This window comes from Lissotriton helveticus, chromosome 10 (genome assembly GCF_964261635.1).
Source record: "Lissotriton helveticus chromosome 10, aLisHel1.1, whole genome shotgun sequence".
Lineage (NCBI taxonomy): Eukaryota > Metazoa > Chordata > Amphibia > Caudata > Salamandridae > Lissotriton > Lissotriton helveticus.
The window spans coordinates 84,378,246-84,398,068 of NC_136071.1; positions in this window are offsets into that span (position 1 = coordinate 84,378,246).

Here is a 19,823-nt window from a genome sequence, read left to right on the forward strand (position 1 = left end):
ATGATGGCGTAGTCCCGGCGAGAAGACAATCAAATATGCTAGCTGTATGTCCTGTCTCTGCCCGAAACTGTACTGGATGCCTCGTGGGGGAATGTGGCTGAAGCCCCTGCTGGACTGCCCGGGTGCTCTCATCTGGGTCTTGCTGCCCCGATTGTGATCTGTGGCACTGCGGGTGGCGGACCGAGTGCAGTGACGATGCCCGTACTGCCTGACTGGCCATTGCCCTCACGGCAGAGCTCCGGTGAGTGATTCCCCTCCTCTGCTGTGTGCCTGTGGGGAACTGCTCCGCTCGCGGACTCAGAGACTATCGGGGCAGGTTTGGAGCCCCCATGGTGCCGCCTGCTGGATCCCGGACAGTGGCCTCCCCCAACTCGGCTCCCGGCTGGCGAGGTCTTTGGGACGACGTGGTGCGCGTGGGAGCCGCCTTCAATACCTGTGCTGCCTCGGCTCGCGCGATGGGTTTGAGGTGAAATGGCCCCCAGTTGGTGTACCAGAGAAGACCGCTGGCTGAACCAGCTGGGCTGCCTGCCATCCACTTGTGTGGCGCTGCAGCTGTCTGTGCGGAACCCCGCCGGTAAAACAAAGTGAATGTCTGCCCGGTATTCTTTTTGGAGGTACCTGCTGGCAGGGGTGGAGAGGTGACTGGAGCCCTGGCTGCGCTTCCAACGGACCAAGGGAGTGAAACTATTCACTGGCCTATTGATACTTGCCACAGGAGGGATGGCGGGACCCTAAAGGACGGCGCTACTTGGACAGGCATAGTCACTGTCATCCATGCTACACGTAGTTGGAATGAGAGATTGCCCGCCACGTCCCACAAGCCATTTCTCGACTCCGCAGGCGGTCACATGTTGGGATGGCGGATGGTGCTAGTGAGTACAACTACGCATTAAACCCTATATATGGCCCATGAATATTAAACACCCTGCCAGTGTTGCTGTGGGAGCTAGGTGGTACCGCCCGGAAATCCTATGACTTGATCTTGCCTGCTGCATGGGAACTGTGAGGCTGCTGCTTCATCACAGCTGGGTCCGAACAGGAGCTAAGACGCAACTCTGATTTCCAGCCTGCTGCGCCCTGAGGTGGCGGAGAGCCACACGCGGCAGCCCCAGCGCTTGTGCGGAATACCTGGTTTGCTCCAAGAGGCACCCTCACTGATGCGAGGTATAATACCACCCCATACCACGTGGAATCTCTTACTGCGATGAACTGAAGACCTCCTGTCTCCTAGGGCCTGGACAGCTGGGATAGGCAGCAGGTGGCCTGGTTGCGGAGGGCTGAGGCCCACGACCTCATTTGCGAGCTATAAAGCGTAGGCCAACTGCGAACTACTGTCACCGAGCTGTGGTTCGCAGCACTGCTTCTGCCCTAGGGATCGTGTGCCATACGCCTACTGGACGTGGTGCCCAATGGATATACGCGTTTTATGACTAATGTCGGTTGGTACCCGGGCGCGTACTGGGACTGGCGGAACGCCGACCCTACCACCGCCGTCCAAGTCTAAACTGGAAAAGATGGCGGATCAGACTGCGAACAAGCTGGATGCAGTGCTTGCTGCCATGGAGTGACTGGAGGAAACCGTTAACCAGACCCGCACCTCCCTGGAGTCCAAATTTGACAAGGTAGCCATTGACCTTACCCACTTGCATGCTGATCATCGGAAACTAACAGATCGCACTACAGCCTTGGAGTCTACGCTTGCTGACATCAAACCACAGGTGACACAAACAGACAAGCACGTGCAAGATTTTCTGAATCGTGTGGAGTTCCTGGAAGAAAGAGCTGAGGATGCAGAGGGGCGGGCACAATGCAATAATGTGCGCGTAATAGGCATACTGGAACGACGGGAAGGAAGAGAGCCCACCCTACACATGGAAAAATGGCTCAGAGAATTGTTGCCGAAGGGTCCCTTTCATCACACTTTGTCATAGAACGAGTGCACAGAGTTTCGGCGATGCCCCCCCCCCCCCCCCCCTACGGGATCCTCAATTATCGGGACTGAGATTCAATACTGCAGGAAACCAGGAAGCTCCAAGATGTTCAAATTGACAATCACAGAATCATGTTTTTCCTGGACTATACCATCAGGTACAATGCCAGAGGTTTTCGTTCATGGAAGTGAAGAGGCGTCTTCGGCAACACAATCTGAAATACTCTTTGCTATTCCCGGCCGCTTACGAGTGGTTGCCACAGATAAAACACAATTTTTCAACACATCGAAGGAGGCGGAGGACTGGCTGGACACCTTCACTAATGCGGCGCCCCGGGACCGCACCGCAACGCTGCCAAAACTGAAGCCCCTTTCGCCACCGACGGAGGGAGCGTGGTTCCACAGGAGCAGGGACACCGCCCTCGCCACCAGTGGTCCCACACTCAGAAATGATTCTCAGCGGGCAGCGGGACTCCCTGCAGGCGGTAGCAGATATCAGCAGCTCGTTGGTGACTAAGGATGCGTCTATTTCGAGCCAACGAGATCTGTCCAGCGATGATGAACAGATCTATGGCCAAAAAACTCACAGGACTCGACTGAGCAGCCGGATGTCACCCCACAGACGGTGGACCTCATAGCATGAACACTACTGGCTCCTATCTTTGCATGGACTATGAATTGAGGTATTGGGGTGTGTATGCGGGAGTGGGCAGTCATCGCTAAACTGGACATCCATGGTGGACATGGCTGTGTCTGCGGGGTATTCACTCACAGCTGGGACTGGTATCATACTACATGTGGGTAGGCAGATTTTTACTATGTGTGATGTTGCTATTGTGAGGGCATTTATGTGCGCCACTCATTTGATAAATACTTCTAGATTAATATACGCAGCCAGCCACACTTCTACTGTCTTTTGCATGATAATGGGGAGTCTCCGAGCTGCTGGATACGCAGATTGTTAGCTAACGATAAGCAGTTCGCAGTACACCCCTCTGGATTGTTTTGACTGTTGTCTTCATATGGGAGTTTGGACGATTGCTAGTTGCATTTTCGCCCTTTTGGTATTGCATATGTTCATGTTTATGTTTTGGTTTTGTTATGGGATATCATCCATTGTGTGTGGGCTCATGCACTGGAATGTGCCGTGCCACAAGTCATCGTACTGGGCGAATTGAGTGACACTAGGCCCCGTTCAGTAGATACACCTATCTGGCCGCTACAGACACAGATTCATTTGAAGTGTTGTTACACGTATGTCTTCGATTAAGATTGGTACCTGGAATGTGAGGGGCATGCACACACCGTCACATAGATATCAGATATATTCATACCTCAAATGGCATCACATACAAATAGCTTTACTGCAGGAGACCCACCTGACCAAATCAGAGGTACACCGCTTACACCACCGCTGGCGCGGCCAACTGTATGCTACAGGGTACTCAGCTTTTGCGAGAAGGGCACTAATATGGGTGAGGTCAGGTGTTCCGCTTACAATTACACAAATACAGATTGATGCAGAAGAGAGGTATGTGGTAGTTAAGGGCATGCTAGATGGCCGGCATATAGTACTTGCATCACTGTACGCTCCTAACACAGAACAAGCTGTTTTCCTAGACAGGGTGTCACACATCCTCGCACCGTGGCACGATGTTCCCATGTTAATAGAAGGCGACTATAACAGTGTCCTTGATGTCTCACTAGACAGATCCTTTCTGCCCCTTCCGGGCACCAGCACCCACCACGCCATGAAGGCCTTGACTAACTGGGCAACACAGTGGCGCTTGAGAGATGCCTGGAGACACCGTTATCCTTGCGACAATGTGTATTCCTATTATTCAGGGGCTCATAACTTGCATGTGCGGTTAGACTGTTATATGCTGTTGGAGGCACTTCTTCCCAATATATCGTCAGCTTACTATCTAGGCAGGACGCACTCAGACGATAATCCTCATGTATTAGAGATGCTGTGGGAACACCCTCGGCCACCAATCCCGACTTGGCGGCTTCAACCTGATTTATTGCTAGACTCACCCTTTCGTACACTACTAGCCGCCAGCATCACCCAATACTTTGAGGACAATACCGGCACAGCTACAACACCTCAGGTAGAGTGGGATGCATTTAAGGTGATGATCAGGGGTGACTGTCTCAGTGCACAAGCGGGCATGCGGAGACAATTGGAGGCAGACCTTACACGCCTTGAAACTGACATGCTCCAAAGAGAGGGAGATGCGATGGGGGAGATACTGGACCTTAGGAGCGGGTTAGGGAAGAGCACGCTAGATTGCTTGATCATCTCCGTAATCTTAATTACGCAGCACACTCTGCACGCACCCATCATATGGGGGACAAACCTGGTATGCTGCTGTCATGCCTGATAAGGCAGGACATAGCTACGGTACCCGTGACAGCAATACAAAACACGGAAAGACTCAGGGTGTATACCCAAAGCGATATACACCACGCTTTTGTGGAGCACTATTCCAAGGTATACAGATCTTTTTTCACAGCTACGGCAGCTGATATACAAGACTTCCTTTCTACCCTAATATTGCCACAACTGACAGAGCACCAACAGGAGGAATTGGGTGCGCCCCTGCTTTCAGGGGAGCTGAGAGATAGTATCTACTCACTTTCTAACGGTAAAACGCCGTGCCCCGACGGCCTGCCAGCTGAATTCTACAAGGCATACTCAGATATACTGGTGCCGGAATTGTTGCGGGTATATGAGGCGGCTCTTGAATATTCAACGCTCACCCCAACGCAGAATGAGGCTACGTTAGTTTCCCTTTTGAAGCCAGGCAGAACTCCCGATCTCCTAGGCTCCTACCGCCCGCTGGCTCTGTTGAACACAGACTATATAATCCTTGCTTTCACGCTGGCCAGGCATAGCTTCCCTTTTGTGCCGTCTTTGGTACATGCTGATCAAAATGGCTTAGTTCCCGCCAGAAGTACCTCCCTAAACATTCGCAGGTTATTTAGAATTCAGAAATATGCAGTAGAGAATTTGCCCCATTCTGGTTGTCTGGTACTAGACCTGGAGAAGGCCTTTGACTCACTGGACTGGCCCTATCTTGCATCGGTCTTGCGTAATTATGAGCTGGGTGATGGATACTTGCAGCTAGTGCAACTGCTGTATCAATGCCCCACAGTACGTGCTCGTATGGGCAAACTCTTGTCTGACACAATCAGGGTACGGAGAGGAACCAGGCAGGGATGTCCTCTGTCCCCGCTGCTCTTTTCTTTAGCTATGGAGCCTCTGGCAGCTCTCCTCCGAAAGGATAGAGATAATTGGGGCATCCCTTTGAGGGATGGCATTCATGCGGTGTCTTTATATGCGGATGACTTGTTATTATTCGTAAAGGACCTACATGCATTACCGCCGACGATACCAGCGATGTTCCGTAGCTTTGAAGCGGGATCGGGCCTCAGGGTAAACTGGGCTAAGTCAGGTGCCTATTCTTTTCGGGAGGATGTGGCCGTGACGGATATCATGTTCAACGGGATTATGCGTGACTGGTATCCCACCACGTTCAGATATCTCGGCATATACATGTACAGATCCCCAGTAGACATACTGGAGGGTAATCTGGTTTATGCTATCAACTCTATAAGATCACAGATACTATTCTGGAAGACGCTGCCACTCAACCTGATGGGCCGCATCACATTAGCCAAGATGATAGTGTTGCCTAGGCTTTTATATTATTTTGCAAACCTTCCGGCGTATGTCCCAGTGAGGCTGTTTAGGGAACTAGAGGGGTTAATCAGAGGCCTAGTTTGGAATGCAGGGCAACCCAGGATAGCATTACAGAAGTTATATGCACCCCCGGCATGCGGGGGTTTGGCAGCCCCACCATCTGGAAATATACTATTTGGCTGCACAGTTGCAATGGGTCGCAAAATGGCTATGCAGCAAAAATCTGACTGACACGGCAACCGAGACAACGATCTGGACATAGGCTCAAATATACGGACTGTTTCATCCGCTGGGTAAAGTTCCTCGCTCGACACAGCTATATGTGGAGTTAGCGCATGGATGTTACACGAGAAGCCTCCACCTCACAAAAGACACAATCCCATATGCTCCGACACTGCCTCTCGTCGGGATGCCCAGAGGTAGAGACCCCATAACGGACGCGACGATGATGACCTGGACTGCAGCGGGAGTGGACCCGGTAGGAGATTTATACGTAGATGGCACTCTATTACCTTTTGAGACATTAGCAGCGGATAACAGACTACCGGTGGGCCAGTTCCTTCTACACGCAGCCATAAAATTAATACATATTTTGCCATCAATACCTCTGAGTGCCCGAGATGTGGTCCTGTTCCTTGCTTTTACCCTACTGGCGCGCGATTACAGGCACACTTGCCACATGCACTAATTCTGAAGAGCTAACACATGGGAACTCTGTATTCTGGGGGTTTCTAAAAGAACTAAGGCTAACAAAGTAAGCTCCAGACTTGGCAACCTGGGCCTAATAACAGCAAAGCGACTTATAACTAAGCGTTGGAAACACAAGGATCCACCGGAAGTAGCACACTGGGTGGGGTCCCTGGAAGTCTGGGCGCAGGCAGAGAGTACCACTCTACTTAGGGAAGAAACGGCAGGGCTGCGAAAATATCCAATTGCACAGTTCTGGGATGGCATGCTCAAAACCCTTCTACGCACCACTGCTGCAGAACGGGAACCTCCCACATGGTAGGCGTGAACAAACACCCTGTAGGCTGCATGGAGGTAGGGGATGCGCTGTATCCAGGTGTCACATTGACCACGACTGCTGTGATTGGTGCAGGCCTCGCATTCCTCACAGGACGATACGCAGAAATGGCTTTGCGACATGACACCCTAGCATTTATGTAAACCGTATGACACATGTGAATAATAGCCCACGTTTTTTTGTTTACATATTAGTCTAGCTGTCACCATGTCCCGATGGCACATAGCATACTAGTCACATATCCTTTCAGTTCTTTGATATCTCTTTGTTTTGTTCTGACATTATTACTTTATTTTTTATTTTTATTAGATACAGCTGTTTGTTACAACAATAGATATCTAATGAGAAGAGTCGGCATTTACATGTAAATTGATTTTGCTTACCCAGGAAGTGCTTCAGTCTGTGAACTAACAGCTGTGCCACTTTAAACAGAATACTTTTACATATATGGATGCATTACTGCATTAAAAAACAACGGCATGGTGAGGCGCAATTGCTAGGTACACTCTGATCCCTGACTGGAGATAACAGACTGTGCGGGCTGTAGATGCCCGAGGCGCTATGTAAATGTATGAGCACTCCTGCACTAGTGACGCGTATATTATTACAACGTTGAGAAGTAAATGTGTTAGACTATATACGCACTGTCATACAACAAATGTTATCATCATAAGTGCTGACATGTATTATTGCTAGTAATGTATGTAACTGACAAAATAAAATGCAATAAAGATATATTTTTTAAAATGAGTGATGTAATATGTGAGTTAATTAGCAGTATATGGTGAGCACTGTTCCCACTAACGTGCGCGCCTGGGCGCGCGCGCACGATGGTCACCCAGAGCGTGCAGTGTCATCCTGGATTCAGCTCTCACACTGTGACACATCCCCACAAGACTGTTCCCGCCGCCGCTTTTTAAACGCGAGCGGCGCTAAATCCAGGCTTGAGGCATAGACATGGTTCTTGCAGGTGCGCAAAGCCCATTGTGCTTAAAGGGCTTCTGCTTCAGGCCCCCACACCCCCGTCGTGTGTCAGCCCGGCTGAGACCGCTTCCGGGCCACACAACAGCCGCACCGAGTACTTCACGGGTCTTTAAAAGACCATTTGCATGCAAATGAACTTTGTCGTTTTTTCACCCCTGCATCTTCACACTTCCTACTGCCTACTGGGATTAAAAGGACCTCCTGTGCAGAGGCCGACTACCTTGGCATTTACACTTCGGCTCTGGACTGGAGCATGAGGAGTTTCTGGCGTTTAGATACTTTGGGAACAGAGGATGGTACAGACAATCACAACCTTTTTGATACAGTCCATGGATTACGGCATGGCTCTCTCAGTGCCATTTCTTGTCCTGGAGCAGTCTGTTCACGATCAAATGCCAATGAAGGATTCTCCGTGTGTGTGAAGTATGAAAAACCCTAGGTGTGATATTTGTGGTAGGTGTTAGTTTTGTGGAAGGCCTTGGAGAAGACCTGTATTTTGGACTCCTCCTCCCATTGGTCCCTGGACCACCAAATGCACTCCGGCCCACATCTGCAGTCTTCAAAAATCACTTCTACTTCCTTGATGTCTTATCTGGATGGAGGCTCAGGAAAGCCTCAGCACTTATTTCTAAAATGCGCCTATGGTGCCTTTTGGTCTTCTTGCATCAAAAAGCTTCACAAGATGAGCAGGCAGACTCGTGATGGTCACGTGGGTGGCAGAGGTCACGGACAAAGTCGGTTCAACAGGAGAAATTTACTATTGCAGTTGTGCCAAAATATAAAAGATGCTCTCCATACCGTTCACATACAAGTCATTCTCATATGACCGGGTCCAAGGCTTCTTGATTCTATTCCACTCTAAAGTGGCCGGAAGTCGTATGAGGGTCTATAGAGTGAATCAGCTGGGGTTTGCACAAACAACTCGCATTTTAACTTTATTTTTCCACAGCCTCGATGTCATAAGGAGCGCCTTGAAACCGTAATTGCCCTTTCAAATAAAAAGAACTTGCAACATCCAAACCGAAAACTAGATAGCAGGATCGTGCACAGCAAGAAATGTAGCTCAGCACATGCTGCAAACTTAACTCTCACTGTGCAAAGTTCCAGAATCCAGCCATGTGCCTCAGTTGAATGAAAGGAAGCGGAACGACCAGAACCCGTTAAATACCAAAATATCTTGCCTTCTGAAAATGCAGAAAAAACCTACTGCTTATGAATGCGTTATTAAAAAGAAAAAAAAACCAGAAGAATGTTGCCATCTTCTTTTCCTCCTTGTTGCAGTGTTATTACTTCTTCTTGACACACCATGCATTTACCATTAGGGCGTCACTAGACTATCCTTGTATTGTTTAAGGCTCCATCCAAGAAGGGGAAAAGAAAAAAAAAGAATCAATCAATTCCTGTTGCGATTTTCACTACTGCTAACAATCAATTTTAAAGTGCACAATATATTTCGCCAAATGTAAGAAACTCTAATCCTTTATAAAAAAAATACTATCACGTTTGTTAAATAAGCTTTTAAGCTATTAGCAAAATTGTTTCTCAGCAATAGAAACCGTTTTTAGGTCTCGCACTGCGATTGCAGGCCAAAGGCCTGCAGTCGCAGAGCGAGTCTTTTGTAATCGTTTCACGCGTTTTACTTTCAAGGACTAGGCAGAGCGGACAAGAGGCTGTTACGCGCACGCAGCCGGCCGCAATGGGATCAGGTCGCGCGCTCACCCTCTCCTGTCTCTTCTTTCTCTCCTTGGACGCCTCATGCATACACACACACAGCCCCTGCTTTTCGCACAAGCACACACACAGACACACACACGGGCACACGAGCGCACATACACACACACACACATGCACACATACAGACACCAACTCCCCCCCCCCCCGCCGCCTCCACCCCCCAAGGGTGAGATGTCCCCCCCCTCTTTCCTCGCACTCACCTGAGAGGTCGGCGCGGGCCCCACCGAGCAGCAGGAGGCAGGCGGCGAGCAGCAGCGGCGGCTCCATGGCGCTTGGTCTGTCCGTCTGTCTGACTGCCGGCGCGTGCCCCCTTTCGGCCTCCTATACAGATGCGTGAGAGAACAAGGCCCAGTGCGCCCCTCTTACGCACTGAGCGAGCGCGCGCGTGCCCGCCCGCCACAGAAAGAGAGCACGGACAAGGACCCGGGTCTAATATCAGCTGCGCACGACCCGAGCCCGAGGACAGGGGGCAGACCAGGGCCATGGAAGTAGAAGGACAAGGGCCGCGAGCCCGCCTGCGCTCGTGTATCGCTTTGTGTGAGCACAGAGGCAGTCTACGCTGCCAGGTAACAGTGAGTATTCCCAATATTCGGCATTGCTTTGGGGGTGACCAGACACTCGTTTGTTTTACTTTTAGCGCCCACGCACGCACCACTCACGTGCTTGTTTTACCTTGTGTTCCAGAGCTCTCACCAGTCTCCTTTCATCATTCAAGCCTGTAGACAACTGAGAGCATTTATTTCTGTTTTCTCTCTTTTCGATAGTATTGGTGGAGTTTATCGCTGTAATTAGATGTTCTCTACGTTTTTTGGTAGTGAGGTCTGTTGAGCTGCTGGGTTTCCCCAGAGAATCCTCATTGATATTGTCCGGGTCTCTGCATGTGGTCAGAGAGCGCCTGGGTAATCCTCTAACCACTGTTTGACTGACAGGTCACCCTTGGAGTTCAGTCACATGATAAAATGTGCAGGAGTAGACCCTGCCAGCCTTATACGTGTAACTCTTATATGTGCCTGTGCTCATGGGGTGGGGCTGGACATACAGTGAAGCTCTAAGGCGCGCACGCGCAAGCACTGTGAGGCCCTGACCTGAATCTATTTTAGGGACTTCAGTTTTATTTAAGACTATTAGTAATGTTCTTTCTATACATTTTCCCTTCTCTCCCATTCACTCATTATCTCTCTCTCCCTTTCACTCGTAATCTCGTTTTCTGACTATATCTGTCTGTCAGCCCTCTTTCTTTCTATAGTTCACCCTCGTTCTCTCTCGCTCTCATATTTATACAACTTACTAGCTGCTCTGATTCTTCCCCCACTCTGTCCCTTCTTTTTTCTCTCCCTCAAGATTCCCCTCTTCTGTCCTCGTATGTCGGTCTCTCTCCTTCTGTCCGTCTTCTCCCCCCCCCCCCCCCCCCACCACCTCTCTCGTCCTGCCCTCGGTTATGTAAGAAGCTCTCCTTCAGATTTCTAGCAAGTACACACACAAGGGCCCTTACTTAATACACGTTCCGTAGGATAAATCTGTTTCTGGCAACTCCTTGGAAACAAGAATGGCGCAGATCTTTCTATCCCTGGAGTTGAATTTGTAATTTTCAGAACCTCGCTGTCTCGAGCAGAATTCTTGAATATAATTCTTTATTTTTACTAACGTTTACCTGGCAGATAATTTATTGCGACGCTCTTAGCATTTGGAACAGTTCCAGTCTCCCAAGCTGTCCGAGGAATCCACAGAACTAAGGGGCATATTTACAAACAAGAATTTGCAATGCAATAGGTGCCCTCATTTACGTGAGTTTGAGCTATTCACATTGCAAATAACAATGCCTTTTAGTTTTGTTTTCGTTTTTAAAACTTAAATAATAGGCATTGTCATTTATAATGCCAATAGCTTAAACTCACGTAAATGCGAGACCTATTGCATTGCAAATGCTTGTTTTTTGTGTAGTTCAATTGCCATCAAGGACCCAATATTGCTCCTGGCATATGGCAGGAGCATTATCAATCCCTATACTCAATGGACGGCATGCCCCAAACTAATACCACTAGCATTCCTACGACTAGTCAGGTGGGTGAACCCTTCTTGCTAAAAGAAGTCCGTGCCGCAATTGCGCGTCTGGCAGGAGGTAAAGCACAGGGGCTGGACGGGGTACCTGGAGATCTTTTTAAACAGGAACCAGGGATATGGGCACCGTATTTATTGCTGATATTTAACACGGTTCTTGGGGGTATGGAGGTTCCAGATACTTGGCTGGGCGCAGAGGTGGTCCCTATATTTAAAAAGGGTTCCCCTCTGCTCCCAGCCAACTATCGCCCCATAAGCCTCATTGACGTCTCGCAAAAGCTTTTTGGTAGATTAATACTGAATCGCTTGCAGAATTGGCTGGAGGAAACAAGCATTCTCAGCCCGTATCAGGCAGGATTCAGGAGGGGAGTCTCCACAATTGACCAGGTATATAGATTAAATCTTATATATTGGAGGAGGGCGCTTATCGAGGGTGGCACCCTATACACGGTCTTTGTGGACCTGCATGCCGCCTTCGATTTAATGCCAAGAGAAAAATTGTGGAAGGTAATGATAGAACTAGGCGTCCCGAAAGATATCCTTGCTATTTTGATCAAATTACATCACAACAATTTCGCAAGGGTCAGATGCGGGAGAATTGGGAGTCTGACTGAAAGTTTTCCCGTTCGCAGAGGGGTGAGGCAGGGTTGTGTGCTCGCACCCACCCTGTTCTGCCTCTTTGTGAACGGGGTAATCTCACATCTGACTGGGATTGCCAATACCGACGCCCCAAAACTGACCGGCAGCAGGGTGCCCGCCATTATGTTCGCGGATGACACCCTGCTGCTATCCAAAACTCTGATGGGCATACAGAGGGTGCTCGATGGTTTCCAGGACTTCTGCACAGAAAGGGGCCTTGAAATTAACCCCCAAAAAACCAAGTTTATGATCTTAAATCCCAAGTCCCCAAAGCGACCAGCCCCCTTACTTGGTTCAGTACGCCTGGAAAGGGTATACACCATAGAGTATCTAGGGATAACGCTAAATCAAAACCTGACGTGGGGGGCCCACCAGATAAAAGCCTAAATGAAGTTGGCTCAGAAGGCGGGAGGCATTATGCGAATTGCGTCAAAGTCCACTTTCCGCCCCTTGTCCCCTGCTATTCAAATTTACAAAATGCAGGCTCGGGGTGGTGCTATTTACGGGGGGGAGACGTCATCTTCTAATCTACAGGTGACGGAAAATAAATTTATAAGGCAGTTGACCGCCCTACCATCAAGCACTCCACTCCTGCCTCTGAGATTGGACTTGGCTCTGAGGCCCATTACAGAAGAATTAGGGCTAAAGCCCCTAACATTTTGGCGCCGCATATGGAGCAGCCAGGACCTCATCTCTTATCGATCTGAGCTGCAGGAATTTTTAACTCTACCCAACGCTGCCAAAACACCTTGGCTAAATTACATTAAGACAACATGTGAGACCCTCGGAATACCAGAACTGTGGTCCCACCCAGAAAGCACAAGTACCAGGATTCCAAGGAAAGCCCTTTCCAGAGTATACTACGGAAAAATGCTTACTCAAGTCCTGGCCAGTGCACAAGAGGGTTCTTTAACACATTGCTTTACTGTAATTAAAGACTCATACAACTATGAGTGCGTTTTGGATGCAATGGCTAATGCTCTAAGAAGGAAACTTTTTTTGCAATGGAGGTACGGGACTCTTCCTCTCAAGACTTTCACCAAAGCATGGGCGGGGCAGTCGTCTACGGAGCTGTGCCCTGCGTGTGCCTATACCAAAGAGAGTGAAGTCCATGTCATCTTTTTCTGCCCAGCCTACCGCAAAAGTAGACGATATTGGTTGGTCCCATTACTGAGAAACCTGGGATTCAGAACTTTTCTCCCTGCATTCAGAGTTTTAAAAACAGACTTATCTCCCTCAACGGTGTTTGCCCTGGCCAAATTTCTAACATCAATATGGCACGCTAGAACCCGGCATGTAAAGATGGCAGGAGACCATTGAAAATTCTTCATTTTTGATACGTTGCCACCCTTGTTCTAACACTATTTTAAAATTTTAAATGATTGATTGTTGTATATCTTTTATGATCAATTTGATCGAAATAAAGATTTAAATAATAAAAAATAATAATTGCCATCAAGATGTAAACCAGGAGCAGAGACAAAGCATAGTGCACCACAAATCGGCGAGTGTGAAAAATCAAACTTGAAATGAAGAATTAAAACTCATAGCTGCTTTCTGTTTTAAAAATAAAGCTGTGCCAAATGATGAGTAGCTCTGACCCCTGCGTAACGTAAGCTTTTGGCACTGTTGACTGATGACATATTTTAATGCACTTTGGCAGAGTGAATAGGTTTGGCTTACAAATAGAGTGAAGTCATAGAGGGGCCTGGCAGACTATGCACGCACAAACACAGATCCCCAAGTGTAGTGTAGTTCCTATTATCCCGATAGGCTCTGCGCATTGGAATAATACCTTCAATAGTATAGGCCTAGACCAGACGTTAACTAGGTCTTCTATTGTCGATATTAGACTTAAAGTTTTGGGTTTGCCAGCTAGCTCAGAGTTCACTAGAAACTTTCTCGAATAGGCAATGAGGAGTTGAACCTCCCTGGATAGACAAGAAGGGATTTAGTTTCTGACAACCATAGAACATGACAAGATATGCAAATATGAGGATATTTAGATTATCCAGAATTACCAGGCGCACTACCAAAGTATCCGAGGAGTAAATGAGAAATTGTTTCCAAGTAGTGGTATAGGCAATAAGGCGAACGGTAAATCCTCACAACCGTTCAGAAATGGACCAAGGATAGGCCCATATGGAATTGCAAATTACAACAATGCCCCTGCACTATACAAATGAATATGTGATCAAACGGTTCCTTGTTTAGTAAATCAAAAACAAACATTGGAGCACCATTGAAAGTCAAAGTTAGTAGACACTTAAACATCAATTGATCAAAGTTGGACAAAATAGAGGTGTCAATGCGTTCCGTTGTTGGTGTGATAATTCGGTTTATTGTTCCTACATATGGGCCAACACGTGTTTCATCGCAGGGAAACAGACTGCGAATCTTCAGGGCTGAATAGAAACATAAGGTTTACATTTGTGATCATGTTTGTGATACAGTTGTATAAGCAGGTGACTTGAAGGTGTCACCCATTGTGAAAAATGCATGCCATTATGTGCCTATGTGCCAAAGTGCTTCGAGAACATTGGTATAGTGACATTAGTGAAATTTAGGTTCTGTCTGATTGTTTTAATTCCAACTGTAGACAAAAAGAACATGTAGGCCGTAAGAGATGCTATTAGTGACGTGTAAAGTAAGTGAGATGTGTAGACAGTATACGGAATCCCAAGTGACTAATATAGTGTGTACTAAAAACAATTATTTAGTAACATTTTGATCAGAAAAATTCGGCGAGAAATCTAGACCATTTGTATCTATATGACACTGTTTTTATACATATTCTCAAAATTGACTAATCTTGGGAGAAAACATCAAAACTATTCTTTTCCTAGTGAACAGTTTTGTACGTCTACAAAAAGGTCATATCTTTGTTGTTAATCAGCCGATTTTGGTATAGCCACCCAAAGTGAGCGAGATCATGTTGACAGTTATAGTTACATGGCTGACCAATGGATCTAAAAACCGTTTTGTCTACAATAAAGTCAGTCTCGAAATTTAGACATATATAGACTGCATAGGAGAGAAAAAAGTGGTGATCCTTTTTCTTATTAAAAAGATATTGCTATTTACAAGAGAGTTCCTTCATGGAAAAATAATCGAGAAAAGAGGCAACATCAGTGCTTAAAAAATAGGCTTGGGGGATAGAAACTAATACTCTCAATACAACAAAAGATCAAAAGAAACAACGTCCAAAATAAAAAAGGCAATGGAAAATTAATGAAATCAAATAAACTCACCCTCATGGGTGAGGGGCATAAACACATCAGTTTAGCCGTTCGTTTCCTGACTTTTTCGCACTATATATGTTGTAGAAACTTCATACGACCTGATGAGTCTACAATGAATGTAAGTGAATGCGGATTTAATTTTAGGGTAAAAGTTATTTTAAGAAGGTCTACTCGTCGAACTACAGCAACCGTCGAAAATAACAGGAGAACCTACCTCGTTTTCGATCAAGTATAGTTTGTACCGGGAGGAGAGAAGAAAGCAGTTTGCAAAGTAGACACAACACTGCTATTCTAAGAGGCAAGGCGGGTACACCTAAAACGATAAATAATGGGGGAGGAAACAGAAAAATGTGTTTTTGGAGGATCTATGGGGCCGTAATGAAAAGCATCCGGTATTTGCTGTTGAAACAAAAACGGAGCATAGAGATAGCTTACCTCCTCTTCGTAGTACTCCCTCTGGTTATTCCCGGCGCCGTTTTCCAAGGACGGTCACATGACCGGACGCCCAGCCGGAATATGTACCGGCGTGGTCCTTCCTTTGCTAAAAGTGACTAGACCGTCAACAGACATGGAGTCTGTCGGTTACCCGGCCCAAATAAGAAAAATACTATGGGAAACCACCCATATGTTAATCGTACGTCGACAGTAACAAAATTGTAAACTTCTCTCACTTAACATCGTTTTATATTGGCAATTTTTATTTGTGAAGCGGTATGCCTCACAGTTATTAAGTAGCCAAAATTAGGTTCCTAGAAAAATATTGCGAGCATACAGTTAATAGGTTTGATATTAATTAAATAATTCAGTTTATTTAGCCGATGTATAAGAGCAATTAATTAGTGAGGTCAATGTATTTAGAGTTATTAGTTTTCAAAAGTCGATATTAGAGAATAGTTTTTTTATATATATCGGAGATTAGTGTCCGTGACTAACTATGCACCGGAATGTCCACGTGTTTGACATGTTTGTCGGTATCGTGCCTATGTATTTATCATTGTAAGCTACCTAGTAGATCTGAGACATCCCGATAGGATCCAAATCAGGGGTCCTATATAGTATGGTTAGTTTTTTGTGAATACACTTTTAAAGATTATTACCTCATATTTCCTTGTTATCTAATTATCTCTGGATTTTACCCAGTGAGTATGTTGTTGTCCATAGAATACAGATGATTATACATTCAATAAGGAAACGATTCAAGATATGATTATCTAAGAGGAATTACATAAATTGGTTAACATCGCTCTGCTCAAAACGTCACATCGCATTATAAAATATATATATTTGTCAGAACTTACTAACAAAAATTGGTAGAACACTAATACACATTTGCATGAGAAAAACATGATGCTGTTAGATTAATACAGTGATTAGTTTCCTAGAAAGAATTACATCTCGGGATCATAATTCAAACCATGTTCAATACTTTGAAGACGCATGATCCATGTAGCTTCTTTACGTCTGAGTGCCAACTCTCTGTTCCCACCTCTGATATGCATGGGTACAGTCTCAATTCCGTAGAAAGATACAGAGAAGTCCTCTGTATCAGTTTGGCATGTGGCCACATGTAAGGCTACTGGGTATTTTGGATCTTGCTTCTGTATGGCTCTTATGTGCTCGGAAATTCTTTCCTTTAGTGTTCTGATGGTACTACCGATGTACTGTTTGCCACATCGGCATTCTATTATGTATACCACATATTTTGTGACACAGTTGATGTTCACTCTTATGTCGTATGTCTCTTTATTAGGTCCGCTGAAGTGTTTTGTTTTGTGTTTTGCCCATTTACACATGGTGCAAAAACCACATTTAAAAAAACCATTACTGCGTTGTGTTAACCAGTTAGGGGTCATATCGCTTCGTGGAACTGTTGGACTGAGTCTATTCCTCAAGGTTTTCCCTTTACGGAAAGTGATTTGTGGAGTTACGGAAATTATTTCTTTCAGTGTCGAATCTTCTCTTAGCAGACCCCAATGTTTGGTCATACTGTGTCAGGGCAAGGAGGAGTTGAACCTCCCTGGATAGACAAGAAGGGATTTAGTTTCTGACAACCATAGAACATGACAACTTTGCTCTCCCCTAATCAAGAGTGTATCTCTAGAGTCGTGTGAAAACAAAAGACAACTTATTTTACTCAGTCAGTACGTGCATTCTTAGTTTCACCAGATTGTAGAGAAAAGGAAGAGACGGGCGTGTTCAATAAAAGATGTTATTTATTGATCAGTCTCTTTTCTCGTACAAGAGAAATGAATCGATATTATTGCAATACTTATGGTTAAGTAAAGTGCATACAATAAAAGCAGAAGTATAAAATAATACTGTAAAAACATTTATATGGTTTCTAAGCCATATGGTGGTTTAAAATGGATAAAATAGATACATACAGATATACATTTGACTAATCGTACTCAACTGGTGCTTCTAACTACGCCTACCCCGGTGTACCTGACCTAAGCCTAATACGTGGGCGGGAATAGAAAGTAGCAGTTTAAGTTAAGTTTGTTTTGCCAAGTGACTGACTCAAAAATTCTCTGCCAGGGGTTATTCAGTTCTGTACCTGAGATCTAGGATGGTTGAGGGATGGTATCTCTCGTCTTTGGTCTCGATATTCCAGGCTGCCTGCAAGGGCTGCTTGGAAGCGCCGGAGCTGGATTTCTCGGCAGGAGAAAGCAGCGTCTCGTTCTCAGCGCGTCAGGAAGGCGGGGCAGCGCCAGCGGGGTCCGCTCTGTGCTGGCCTCTTCGGCAAGTCTCGCTGCTCCGATCTCGTCACCACCGCGTGTGTTTGCTTAAGGCAATATCGGTAATATTTATACCTGTAAGGTGCCGAGATTGACGTAAGGATGGACATAGATACGTCAATAAGGATGTCATACGAACTGGTCGTTAGCACATTCTTTTACTGAAGTTCTCGGTGAAATCAAAACAATGGCCGCAGGGATTTTCCCAGGTTGTCATAGGTTTGATTTGTTTTGAGAACTCCGTATGCCTTATCAGGGGCTGGAGGAATATTGCTTGCCTAATTAGATGGCAAGCGCTATGACCTAATCAGATAATGCGTTCCTGTGCCGTGGTGTGGCTTAATCAGATAACGGTTTCTGCATCATGGGATGGCTGCTAGTTAGTTTGTTAACCAGAACAGGGTCAGGAACAGGGGGATCGATACAGAACCTATAGGAATACATCACACCCACTCCACGCTAACTATGGCCATATTTACGAATCTAGGCATAGTAAAACATACTGTAGAGTATCGTGTATACCTTACCACCCCAAAATACATATAATGCATTTCGAAATTATGTAATATACGGAAAAAAAATAGTCACATGTACTATATGCACTCAAGCTGTAGAACAATGCTAAATTAATCACGCACATGTATACATTAGTATTAATCGAATATGAGAATTACACATGAAATGGCTCTTAATACAGAAGAAAAAAGTTCGAGACCACTTCATCACAGATCAAAATATTTATGAACATACCAGCGAGCAGCTAATGTCTATGAATTTACTAAAAATAGAAATTTAGTTCTCTAAGAATAGTTTCTACTTTAAGCAGAAGATAAGTGTCCCGAAAAATTGTAAAAATATTTTGGGGCTGCTGAAAAATTGCTGTCCGTGAACTGGAGGGCAAATTGTTCATGCTACTTTATTATTAAAGTTGAAGGCCAAATTCAGGGTGTTGGGAACGCCGTGTGCTAGCTTGCTCAAAAGTCGTTATTTCTGCTCTGGAGAGAACATCATATCATTGAGACTGTCGAAAAAGCTGTCAACAGCTTCCTGTGAAAGTTCCACTAACTTGGAAAAGGACGTAACCATGCATTCATGTGCATGATTGTCTCCATTGACGTTTTGATTAGTATTGCTGACAGAAGGTCGTACCTGATCGATGCTGCTTTCATCTTGAACTTCACTACCCCTCAATCGTAGTGGTGAAGTTTCCACGAATGCCGTCATCAGGATTGGCAGCCGTTGAGGGCAGCACAATGCATGAGCCATTACCGGACCCAACAATGTTTCTGCATCCATTGGCGCATCCGATTGTAGCGTCAGACAGGTGTCCAACACGCATTCTTCTCCGCACAGCATGCACCTTAATACAGGTAAACACATCGATGCCACATTGGTCGAAATGAAAGAAACCAAGTCATGTTTAGGTCTCTAAGCCGGGATAGTCCCAGGATTTTTGATATCCGGTCCCGTTATCCAATGGCTCGGATTGTTTCTTCCCTTGTCGCAGGTGTTTTGTCTGTGACACTGTTTGCCATAACGAAATATAAGGACCAAGAATAGGATTCCTGCAATTAGTCTCAAAATGAGGGGAAGTCCGCCAAAAATCGAATGGACGAAGTCTGGAAAAATACCCAGTATGGCTTTGAATGGTGTTAATGCCCCTGAAAACACTGTCTTAAATATGTTTGAGACTCCACTGGTATCAGAAATATTTAAGATTTCATTCAGGATTTCTGCGAAATGTATGGGGGAATTAGTTGATAACAAT